Source organism: Camarhynchus parvulus, chromosome 10, assembly GCF_901933205.1.
Source record: "Camarhynchus parvulus chromosome 10, STF_HiC, whole genome shotgun sequence".
NCBI classification, from domain to species: Eukaryota; Metazoa; Chordata; class Aves; order Passeriformes; family Thraupidae; genus Camarhynchus; species Camarhynchus parvulus.
Window position 1 is genome coordinate 12,433,471 of NC_044580.1, and position 12,738 is coordinate 12,446,208.

Below are 12,738 nucleotides of genomic sequence, written 5' to 3' on the forward strand. Positions count from 1 at the left end.
TGAGCGCCAGTCCCAGTTTGATTGGCATCACAGTGCTGCAGAAATAGTGCCCAGTTCCTCACAATCTCTGCCCTATGCAGCACAGCCCTAACATAAAGATATTTCAGCCCAATTAGGTTGCCAGGGCCAGAGCACATTCCTCATTCATACGTGATGCCAATTCCAGCTACACAAAAATGAATGCATTGCCACTGTCCTCTCTCACAGCAGCAGTGGTGCTTTTTATTTGTGCACAGGAATAGTTCCACAGGGCTGGAAACCCTGAAGCTGATGGATGGAGAAGGGGAAACTGATGTTGAGGGTAAAATCTAGGAAAGAAAATCCAGCTTTCATCACTGCAACACTCACTAGATGTTTCTCTGAAACTTTTTGGCTCCCTTTCCACGTGAACAACACCCTGTGGAGGGGCAGGCTTTTTCCACTCTTGTCTTATCCACAGTCTGCTGCAAAATGTCCTCTCTGTTGCAGCCCCTCTAGAGCAGTGTGCATCCAAGGAGCCAGCACAAACATCAGCAAGCCTGGGCTCAGGGCTCTCGCTTGGCTTTTCCTCCTGCCGGTGGCTGCAGCACCACACAGCTGCTATGTGCTCCTCTTGCAGAGACTCATACAAATATTTATAAATTCAGCCCAAGCTGTTTGTCCCACTGACAGCAAAGGGACTGCCCCAAGGGCTCATCTGAAAGCACTAACAAGTCTTCGTGCAGAAAGTCTTTTCTTCACCTTCTTTATTGTGACCTCTGGGCAAATTTGCGCCTTTAGAAAAACAAGACCAAAAACCCATCAGTCAACTCGGTGTTTTAGCTGCTTTCAGGAGCCCCCAAACCATTTCCTGGTGAATCTCTTCCACTAAGACATAAAAGAAAACAAATTTCGTTAAATGGGAAGTGACTTTACCTAGCACCTTCCTCAGCGCAGACATTTCTTAAACAGCTAGCAGCATTCGAATGGTATTAAACTGAAGAAAAAACAGTCCTTTGCCAATATCACCTTTAGTGCAGAGACTAGTTTATGTTTTCCAGTGTTCCAGTAGTAAATCCTTAATCTCTTCTGGGTTTGCTTTTAAGAGAAAGAGAATATCTAAAGCCCAAAGCATAAGCCTGTGCTGGGAGTACAGTTAGTTACACTCCAAGCAGACAAGCTCTCTCTGAGCCTGCTGTGCTCCCTGAAGTCTTTAACCAGGATTTGGGAGAGCAAGGCAACCTCTGGGGGAAGAGCCAGACAACCCAGGGCACTGCTTTCTTCCTCTCTGGATGAAACATTGAATCCTTTCCTAGCTTAAAGACAAATACTAAAACTTTCTCCATCGTTAAACAGCACTTAGCAATACGGAGCCTGCAGATTGCTATTTTTATCAAGTACTCCGAATTTGCACTTCCTCTGAAATCTCAGCAGGGTCTCAGTATTGCTGAAGCTGACTCCTGCAGCCAGCATGCACACAGGCTGTGCCTGGAAAAATGCATCTTGGAGCTGGCAGCAGTTATCAGTGAGTGATTGATAATGGGCAAACTTCTTGTTCAGCTAAACGGGCTTTGGCACAGGATCACTTGAAATATAACAACAACCAGGAAAAAAAATTAAAAAATCAGTCTGTTGAAGAGCATCCACCCATACCAGATGTGCTGACTGGAGAATATGCCAAATTCCTCAAAGCAGTACAACTTGACAGCAGTTCTAGGCAGAAGTGATATTTTTCCCCCAATGTATTTACAAACAAAAAGAACTGTAACTGTAGAGTAGGATGGATAAGTTAAAATATTTTTGTGACTATTGGTCTAAATTTTTAAATTAGTTTCCCTCTGCTAAATTGATTTTTTTTTCAGTGGGCATGGCAACAACTGGCTTTTGCTGGCACAAACACCTGTGAAAAACATACACCTGCCCCTATACTGCATGTTTGAGCATTTGTAAAGTGCACTTTTAAAACCACGTAGAAAAACACTGATGACTAAAGTGGCCATGAGCTAATCCATCAGAGAGAAGAAATGTTAGATTTAGGTTTGTTTAACCAACTTAAACTCAAAACCAGAACAATTTCATTATTTACATTCATGACCAATACTTCTCTAAATGAGCCTTCGCTTCTCAGTTCTGGTCTTTGTGAATGCATTGCTAGCCATGAGCAAAAGGGGTAAGATTCAGACATTTCTCATGTCATGGCACAGACAAGCTCCTTTCTGGAGTGAACATGCACAAAAGCACAGGTGCAACAGATTTTAGGTCAAAAGTGAAGGAAAAGATAATCAAGGGGTTGCTTTTGAAGTGCAGCCCCAGGAGGGAGTGAGTGCTGCAGGCTGGGCAGATGGAGCCACTGTGGCTCACGTTTATCCATGCCCTGCCATCACTCCTGCTCTTGGGGCACTGCTCCCCCTCCATCTCACAGGTGAAGGCAGCAGCAACTGTGACAGGTAACCACCTGCTACTTTGCAGGGCTCCCTCAAGCACAGCCCCACAACAGGCTGTGTGGGATCTCAGGTCAGGGCTGGAGAGGTGCTTGTTCCCTGTGAGCTCTTGGGAAGGTGTTACCTTCCATAGCAAGTGCCAGAGAGGTGAAGGTGCCTCCAAGCTGTGCAAACTACCTGCAGGTTTCATGCACATTCAGGTGAATTTTCTGTGCAATCTGTCTCTCTGTTGGTTACTGGCTCACCCCCAAGCCCATCCAGGTTTTCTAAAGGAAAATCAAAATCAGCTTCCCAAGAGGGTCAAAACCTGAAGGAAGGTCTCTGTCGTGCAGTGATGCTCTGTGATGGAGGGTGGCACAGCTCTGCCTCCCTGCTGGCTTCAGCCCTCACACAATTTCCATTTTTTTGGGTGACCTGACCAAATGTCCACTGAAGGCAGAGGAGACTTTCCAGTCGTATCGATGGATGTCTGATGGTGCTCGCTGGCACTCAGTAATACACTAAACAGATTCCTTGTGGTCACCAAGGAATTCACAAATGCCTTAGCTTTTACTGCCCTGAGTAATTATTTATTGGGATGGCCTTTCTATAGAATCTCCTTAAAATGTCCATCCAGGTTTTAAGGCCAGTGGAGACTATTAGCTCATCAGTCTGCAAAATAACATATCCCATAGCATTTCACTCAATAACCACCACTGTGTTTAGCTCAGCAGTTAGCATTTGATTAAAAAGCATCTTCCAGAAAAGCCTGCAGTCTCCACTGAAGAAATAAAGAAATTAAGAAACTACCATTGCCTTCAGTGGTTTATCTGGTGCTTCATCTCCTCTTCGGTTTAAAAGTAAGATGTATTTAATACAGAATATCCCCCACCTTTGAGCACCTCTGGACACTTGGCTGGGGAGCACCAACATCTCCAGCCCAGCATCCTCACAGGTTTGTATCCCCCATAGCAGTGTGACACAGCGTGCCTTGCAGAGAAATGCCTGGAATTGTTATAGGGGATTGACCACAGCATCCCAAAAAACTCACTTCCTTTTCTAACCAGGACATGGATTGAGCTATTCATCCCAATTCCAGCCTTGCAGCCTGAAAAATGAAGGAAGAATCTTTGCAAATTATTGTTGAGGAAAAGGACAAGTTCCCATTTCTTCCAGGTAGGTTGGAGGAAAGCAACCATTGCTGTGATGGAGTGGTTTAATTCTGACTCCTTCTCCATCTGAATCACAAGTTGCACTGCTTTGCCTTTTTTCTCCCTCAGTATTTCTGTCTTGCTTGTTCTAAGCTCCAGTTTTCCATCTCCTTTGTCAGTTTTGCTCCAGGAAACAATGTCACATTGTGGGAACAGGTCCAGTTTGTTCATGTATGATGGTGGGCAGGGATGCACCTCCACTTAACCTTGGCTTCTTTGGCCCTGCTTTTATTTAGACCCATTTCCTGGATCTTCACTGGGGGAATAAGGATCATGTATTAACCAGATGCTCCAAGGCTTTCAAGGGATGGAGCAATATGTTCTGGCTGAGCCCATGCAAAGTGGAGTCAAAAGTGAACTTTTGCAACAACAACAACAGCTGCTGTGTGAGGGCCAAGGTCAGCTTCCCTGGGAGGGGAATTGGGGAAGGCCTGTGGGAGAGGATCTGTACAAGCTCTAAAGGAGCTCTTTCACATGTTTCAGTTCAAATCTCTAAATTGTTCCCTGCTCCCAGTATCCATACCTCTGAGCTGAGTTTGTCTGCCTTAAAATCGTTTGAAACTCTGTTTTTGTGCTCCCAGAGTGAAGAATAGTTCAGAGTGTATCTATGGAAAAGCCATTCCTTGCTGCCGTCTCCAGGCCACTTTGTACCTCAATGTGGTGCAAAATCCACTGGCTGCCATCCAAAGACCCACACAGCAGCACACATCAGGTTGTGTCTTCAGGCTTGGTAGGGTTAAATCACTCCCTTCATTTGAAGTTGTCAGCAAAATCCCATTGATCTCAGCAGCCCTGGGGTTTCCCCAGTAGCTGCTAAGACCAGAGCAGGCAGTGTGACGCCCTCTGACTGCCCCTGGAGAGCAAGGGAACAGCATCTCCACGCATTCCCATTCCCTTCTGCTCCTCCCCTGTGGCACTGGCTCACTCACAGGAGGGACTGCATGATATAATAAGATGCATCATAACAAGATGTCTTTATAAGCCAAAAAGTCGTGCTTCTCCATGCTGGGAAAAACAGCAGATGAATGACCCACATGGATCACAGTAACTTCAATTACATTATGGAGACAGTGAACTGTTTGTGGCACATCCTGTACAAGGCTCTTGAACCACAACAAATAGATTGAAACCTCTCTAGCATTTAATCTTTTCTCCCATTGACCATGGGCAGGTCGTACAGAAAAAGAATCTCTCTGCCTTCTGTGCCTGTATTGCATTTTATTAGGTTTGCAAGGTTTGCTCCCTGTGTGAGTTACTCTAAGACCTCACTCTTCCCCTGTGATGTCCAGGGGATTATACTGACAATGCAGCCCAGCTCTTCCATAATTGCTTTATCAGTGGGGACCATGTAAAACCACATTTTACATGGCACTTTTGGCATAATTTGTTTTGCTCATGGGAGAGATTGAATACTTAAAGGAATTGCTCTTGTGCTCTGTCCCAGAGAGGATCCATGAGGTGTGTCACACCTGACCTGCTTGTGTGCATCAAATCCATGAGGACTCAGCAAAGTCTTGCCTGGAGGTACAGAGACAAGTCCACGCAGCAGCAGCAGCAGGGAATCAATGCCTCATGCCAAGAAGCTGCATCTATTCCCAGCTGGGCTGGGGCTGAGCAGGTTTGCTCAGTGCAAGAAGGTACCACGAACAGTCCAGCCTGACTGCTGGTGCCAGCTTCTGGGCAGTAAGTGCCAAGGTCAAGGATGTACATGCCCTGTGAGCTGCACTCACAGGCAGTGATGCCATGGCCCCTGTTTTCAGTTCCCAGCTGAAGCTGGGAAGGATGGAAATGCAGCTGTTGCCTCCCACCTCCATGCATAGGGAAAGAACAGAGCTCACCCTGCTTTGCACTTTCACTCCTGAGCTGCCCTTCAAATGCTTCTTGAGGTGGTTTCTCCCTTTGCCACAATTGAACATTTGCATCAAGCCCAGCAAGAACCTGCTCCTGAATTTACAAGACAAAATTATTTTAAAGTATCTTCATTGTGTCCAACACTGATGCAGAGAGCCAGAGAAGGTGGTATTGGAGACCTTTTCCTTTAAGCATCAGTACTGTAAAACTTCACCACCACCAAGTATTACCAAGTATTAAGAGCTAAGAAAGCTTTTTAAAGTCTCTTACAGAGAATGATACTATCTAGACTTGGGGTGATAAGCATCAGAACCCTACATGAGTTTTAGGGGATGTCCAAAAATAGCGAGTGGGGCAATGATATACAAAACCAGTGATAAGACAAATTTAATTTCTTCTGGAAGCTGATTGGTCCGGTTTTGCTCTTTCATGGCTTACTCTGACCTGACTGTGAAGGCAATAATATATGTTGTTTTCTGTGATGAAAATTAAGCCATGACTATGCATTTCTGCAGTGCCCCCCAAAATGCCTGCTGTGTCCCCCCTGGTGACAAAGTCTTGCACTGGAGGGGCTCTTCTGATCCAAACTGTCATAGCAGTGGCCCTGCTTCTGTGCTCCAGCAGGGCGTGCCAGGCTGCATCCAAGGATAAAAAGGTAATTGATCCCACAGAGGAAAAGGAAGAGCCTGAGGCGAGAGACAGACACACAAACTGGAAGAATGCTACATTCATACTTTTACCTAAATCAATAGTAACTATGAGAAAGCTGCTATAGCTGCAGGCTCTTGGGCTCTGGCTGAGTCTCAGACCTGGAGAGAGGTCTGGAAATCCTTGTGTGCAAGAAAGTACCTGAAAACTGCACAAAACTGGGAGTGAGGTGAGGAAAACCAAAGCCACCAGGAATTAGCCACACTCACACACAGGCACAGAGAGGGGTAGGGGGCATCTTCCTGCACCAAGGTCATGGCCTTTTGGAGGTGTCAAAACGTAGGCTGAGACCATCAGCTCACTTTGCATGACACAGTGAACAAGTGTTTTTCAAGACAAGGTTTCCTGACCTAGGCTGCATTGGAAGAAACAGATCAGACATCCATCAGTACCCCACGCACTCTGCCCACTGGAGATCATTTATTTTGGCTCCAGTGGCAAGCAGCAATATGTGAATTCATCACAGTCAGATAAACACTAATAAAATGTCCCAGGTTAGAGCAATAGTGATTTTTCTGTCAAGCCCAAACTGAATAAAAAGCAGAAAAATTTCATTTTCTGCTCTGAAGCAGGAAGGACCAAGGTGTAGAAACAGAACAAGAACAAACCCCATGAATTCTTTGCAAATAACTTCCTCTCTTCTAATTGCATTTCACATCTAACTCCACTTTTGCTACGGCTTGTGGAGGTAACAGCTATTGATCTACAACTATTTTGACAAGGAGAGGTGCTGCAGAAACAGCAGAAATCTCCTCAGGTCGTTGTCAGCTAATCTGGCCACACAGTAAGGGAGAAAACAATTAACACCAAGCACTGGCTGCTGGGCTTATCATTATCCAGCAGTATAAGGTCCTCTGAGGACTTGAATTCACATTTGGGTCCAGCTCATAATACAAAAGTCATACCTGAGTAGCATGTGCTGGCAAAGCTGATTTCACAGAGTACAGAAACACAAGCACAGGAGCTGCAAACATGTTTTCCATTGACTGGAGCATACAATGTCTTATTTATCACAAGCCAATTGATGACTAAACTCACCCAGCAAAGTCATAAAAGCATTAGTTTGTATTTGTTGTTCACATTCAGAGACATAATACATCAAAAAGGTCAATGCTTCCCAACTAATTCAATTATAACACAGCCATCTATCATAGCAGTTCTGTTAATACCATGTTAGCTTGCTGTTTCTGAGGAATGATAAAATTTGAAGTGTCCATACAGGATATTCCACTTTAATGACAAACCTGTTAGTGATAGCAGAGCTCATTGCAAACCTTTCTGCAGCCATTCTTTGCCAAATTCTTTGTGTATCTGAACTCCTGCTCCTTGCAGGTGACAGGGTGTTTAAATGCACCGAGACACAGTGCTGCAGCCTGAAGCCATGCTACCTACAGAGCTTGAAAAATGAGAGTCCCTAAGGATGCTTTATTCGTCTGCATTTGTTATTAAATGCATGGCGACTGGGATTCATTTACTGGACTGTTTTCAATAGATTTCATCAAAGAAAGAACCATCATCCTCCCTGCACAGGTTTGAAAATCTGGATGTAAGATAGCTACAAGGCAAGGATTTATTTAATAAATCTGTGCAATCAGATAGAATGAGAAAATATGATATTCCAATTTTTTAGAAGTGCAGACAAGCAATCCGGGCAGCTTCAGGTTCTCCAGTCTGATTTCACAAGCAAGCAAGGCTGTTTAATACATGATGAAGAAAAGGGCTCTGGAAGCAAATGGTGGCAGGAGAAAATGCACCAAGATAAATCACACCCAGGGACACCATTATGTTTCTTTGATAAAAATCCTCATTTTTTAAAAGCAGCACATATAACCTATCAGGGCTTCAGCAAAAGAGCTGACATGGAAAATTAAGTTCACTGGAAATTATTTGGATTAATTCACAACTACTAACTACCACCCCACCCAGCCAGTAGGAGAGATGCCGACATGCCATTTTGAGAGGAGGAGGAGCAGGCTGGGGGAGATGATCAGAGGAATTCCTCTGTGTCTGGGACCCACTTCTGTTGCTATTTTCATTAAATATCTGTAGACAGAGCAGAAAGGCACTAATGCCTCCAGTGGCATCCGACAGAGAGCTGGGAACCATTCTTAGAGAAATTGCACAGAAAGAGAGGCTGAGAGATGGGTCAAACATATAAAAAAACATTTGTGATTCTGTACTGAAGGGGCAGCAAGAATATCTGTGAGCACCTGGGAGTTTATCAGTGGGGAGGAAGGGGAAAAGCAAAGCACTGGTCCAGCACAGGATGCTTATGAGCATTTGTCAGGCTGTGGCCATACAAAATCAAAGGGAATGGGATGAGCAGCTCTGCACACAGCTCCTGGGGAGGATGCTGACACATTTACAGGGCACAGATCACTGGGAAGGAGGAGCATCTCACTGGGAACACCCTGCCCCATCCCTGTGCTCAGCAGTGCCCAACCCAGAGCAAAAAGCAGCAGGGATGAGCCAGTGCTGTAAGAGGAAAGTGGGCAAGCTTCTCCATTTAGCTCTGCAAAATGAAGCCCGAGAGGGGCTGTGATTATTTTCTATAAATACATCAACGGGGTAAACACAGGGGAGAGAGAAGAGCTATTTCAGCTGAGGAAGGGTATTGGCACAAGAACAAATGGATGTAAATTGATGGGCTAAAAAAACTTCCTCAGAAACGTGAGTTTTTGGAATAGCCACAGAGGCAGGGAGAATCAGCTCTCCCTGTCTCGCACACCCTTTCCCTGTGGCTGAGCAGGTTTGTATGGCCCATCTGGGTGAGATGACAGCACACTGCTCCCAGCCCATCCTCTGAGGTCTGGGTTCTCACACTGAGCAGACACCAGACCTGCCAGTGGGTGTCTCTGATACCACAGAGGTCTCCAAGCCCCCACTCAGCCCATACCACCCAGAGCTTCCCAGAGTTTTATAAAACTTCCAGTTTTACAAATGGTGGAGTTTTCACCTCAGCTGCGTTTTCCTGGTCACAGCCCAGTGGCCAGGGTGACCATGGAGCTCCTGCCCTGTGGCCTGGCAGGAAAGTGGCACAGATGCAAATAAAGCCTGTCGGTGTGCACACAAACAGGACCAGCCTGCTGATTGCTGCCCTGTGCCTCTGCTGGCGGGAGGCAGGAAGGGTTCATACAAAGGAGAGCTCCAAATAAAGGGATTTTTAACATTAGTGGGGATCAGAAACCATAATGCTTGGACTCAGGCCTTTTACTGGTGGCAAAGCAGGCTTTTAAATCACAGAAAATAACCATTATCCATACTGCCACACTAACATTACTAACAGACTCACAAAATACCATCCCATATCATCACATACTGTGACACTAAACAGTAATGTGGGAAACTGAGGCACAGAAAGTCAACGTCACAACTCAACAACACTTTGGTCGCTCGTTTCCAGCTAAATTATCCTGCTCTAGCCTTACAAGAGGTGCAAAAATCACGACTGTCACTGGCAGGAGATCCCCACAGACAGCAGGGTAGCTTTTCCCAGCTCTGTAGCACCTTGCTCAAGCCCTGGCCATGGCCCCCCTCCCTGTGCAGAGGCACAGCACCCCAGGATGGCATTTTTCAGGCTGAAGTTTTCAGAGCAGCACGTTCACACTCACTGCTTGGATGGCCCTCCTCCACCAGGTAATGCATTTAGCATCTCCCCCCAGCAGCTTTTTCTCAGCGCAAACACATCTTCTGGAGTGTTTTTACATTATCACAGCAGAGCTGCTCTGCTGACACACCACTAATGTGGGACTCTGCTTTTCCATTTTGGTGCAGTCTGCAATAAAATTAGATGGAGGGCTCCTGAGATGTGCATTTTGACTCCTTCCATATCACACTGGAAAGTGCCAGCCCATCTTGCAATGAAGGAGTCAAACTCAGAAGTGGAGACTTCAGTATGAACTGGCATTTCAATGAGTGGGGCAATAATTCTCATTGCTCTTCCTCTGAGTCACACATGAAAACTCTCCTGCAGACCCAAATGAGCTCATCTATCCCTCAAGTGCAAATAGGAAATGCAGTCCTCTCCTCTGGACATCAACTACCAATTTGTGTGCTGCCTCATACTGTTCAGATCATGTTTTGGGCTGATATTATCACTTTTGCTATCAAGTTTATTGGTTTTATTTATACCAACTGGAGTCATTCTTTTTAGCATAGACTATCACCGTGCTATATAAATCTTATCACAAGGAAAAATCAAGAATAACATTTTTTGCTAGTCTATGAATCCATAATTGGCATTTGCTTTCTGATGTTTTATGCAGATGAGGATCTTTCTCAATACATTACTACACCTGCAGAAAAACCCCCACACTCTTCTCTAGAAAACCCAATGAATTTTAAATCAAAATCTTCCAGATCTTTTGTGCCCAAAGGTTGATTTTATTTGCACACTGAACAAACTCCTGGAAGAGAAACACATTCATTTTAATACCTACTGCTGGATCTTAGAGCATGTTTTCTTTTCCATAAAGAAAACCTTCAGAAAAATAATAATAATAATAGACTATTTGCTCAGAAGCTCTTCTGAATCTGGGAACTTTCTCTCTGAAACTGATGGAAGCTGCATGACAGGGCACAGGGGGTCCCAGGAGCTCAGGACAAACATCCTCCCTCCTCCCTTTTCCAAACATCAACTCAGAAACCTCAAAGGGGGCATGGGATCAGTGATGGCTCCAATTGATGCAGTGATCACCAGGAGCTGGGAAACAAGGCAGCAAAGCCAGCTGCACCCATCCCAGCCTTTACTTTTATTCTGGTGGGCTCTAAATCCTCCAAACATGCCAGGGCTTTATAGGAGAAGAAAAAGACTTGAAGGACCTTATTTTAGTCTGAATCCATTACAGAGAAAACAAGGTGTCATGAGTGTGATACTGCTTGGGGGTATTGTGTAGCTTCTTCCTCTTTCCCTAGCATGATATAAAGGGTCTATTAAAAGGGAAAATACCACTCTCCCATAGAAGGTAAAAAACCTATGCCCTTTTGAGATTAATAGATGTCAGTCCAAACTGATGGCTTAAATTAAATATTAAAGATTGAAAAAAAAACCCCAAACCTCCTGAACCAGAGTTTGATTTATATAGTACTGTTCCTTTAGAGAAGATTTGTGGAAACATGAACTCCTTCTCTCTGTTGTTCTTTGTAAAAGAAAAAGAACAAAATCAATTTCTATAAAGCAAGATTATTTTAGGAGTCAAGTTATCAGAAATGCCTGCTGTATCTGGGACATCTGTTTTTCTCTTCCCCATCCTCTCTCTCTCATAAGGCAGTAACAGCAGAAAAAAACTGAAAAGGATCCCAGAGCCAGCCCAAAACTAGGTTATTACCACTTTTCTCAATGTGATTAAACTTGTCTTTATTGCAATCTCACCTATTTTCAGCTAACATGATCAGCAGAAGCTCAGCTCTCTGCACAGACCCACCTTTGCTGCAGCCAGCAGCCTCCCTGGGCCCGCTGGGTGATGTTTCGTGTTCTCCTCGTTTCAGTAGGACACCATGGAGCCCAGGGGCACCCAGCAGCCAAAAATCACCACTTTCCCCAGGAGGACTCTCCCACAGACAGGAATGGTGCTGGCAGCATTTGTTAACAAAGCCAAAACAGTTATTTCTCCAGCAAACCCTGGACTCAGAACAGGTCATTACAGGGTGCTGTTTAATAGCAGTGATTTACCTTATGCCCCATTTCCAAACCAGCAGAGGCATGGGCAATTCTTAGTGGACTTTGGGCTTCCTAGCCTCCCAGGCTCTTCTGGAAGGGATTCCATCATCTAGCACTCAAAATTTTGCAAAACATTCCCATCTTTCAGAGGGATTTGGCACAACGCAGCCCAGGAGACAGGGAGGGAGTGCTACAAGCCCCTTATGCACAGCCAGGGTTTCACATTCGATGGTTGGCCTGGCATCAGGTTTTAGCTGCCCAAAGCAACCAATCCCTGGATCTGATGGACCAGCTCTAGAGCTGAACCATGTGGGGAGGGGACTCAGATGATGCCTGGGAGCAGGTAGGGAAACGTGAGTGAGGGGAGCTGCAAAAGGCATCCTTGGGTGTGGAAGAGCTTAAAAATTGTGCTGGGCACAAGCTGTCCATGGGGGTGGGAGGGTTAATCACACAACAGCTCCCACGAGGGCCTGTCTCACAAAAGCTGTCTTTCACAGGCAGAAAAAAAGGAGAAAACAGCTGCTAAAGAGAGAGAAAAGATGCTGCCATGTTAGAGAACTCCTCTGGGCTTGCAATAAGTCACTGGAGCAAGTTTGTTCTTGAATGTGTCTGAAATACCTCCAAAGCAAACATGTCCTTTTCAAGAAGGATGTTTTTTATATGTAGCTTAAAAGAGATTAGTTGCCAATAGAAGAGCACAGCAGAAGAAAATATTGAAAAAGAACTGGAGATTGTACTAGTGGTTATCACACTAGTCAGCAATCAATATTAGAGTCAATGTTGCCACCATTAATTTAAATATTAGAAGCCCAAATGAACTAAGGAAACCCACATGAGCATAATGAAATCATTCACCTGCATCCAACCAACTCAGAGGAGCTTTCTCCCATCCAGCATCTGCAGCCTCTTGTACAAGTGACATGTGAGTTTG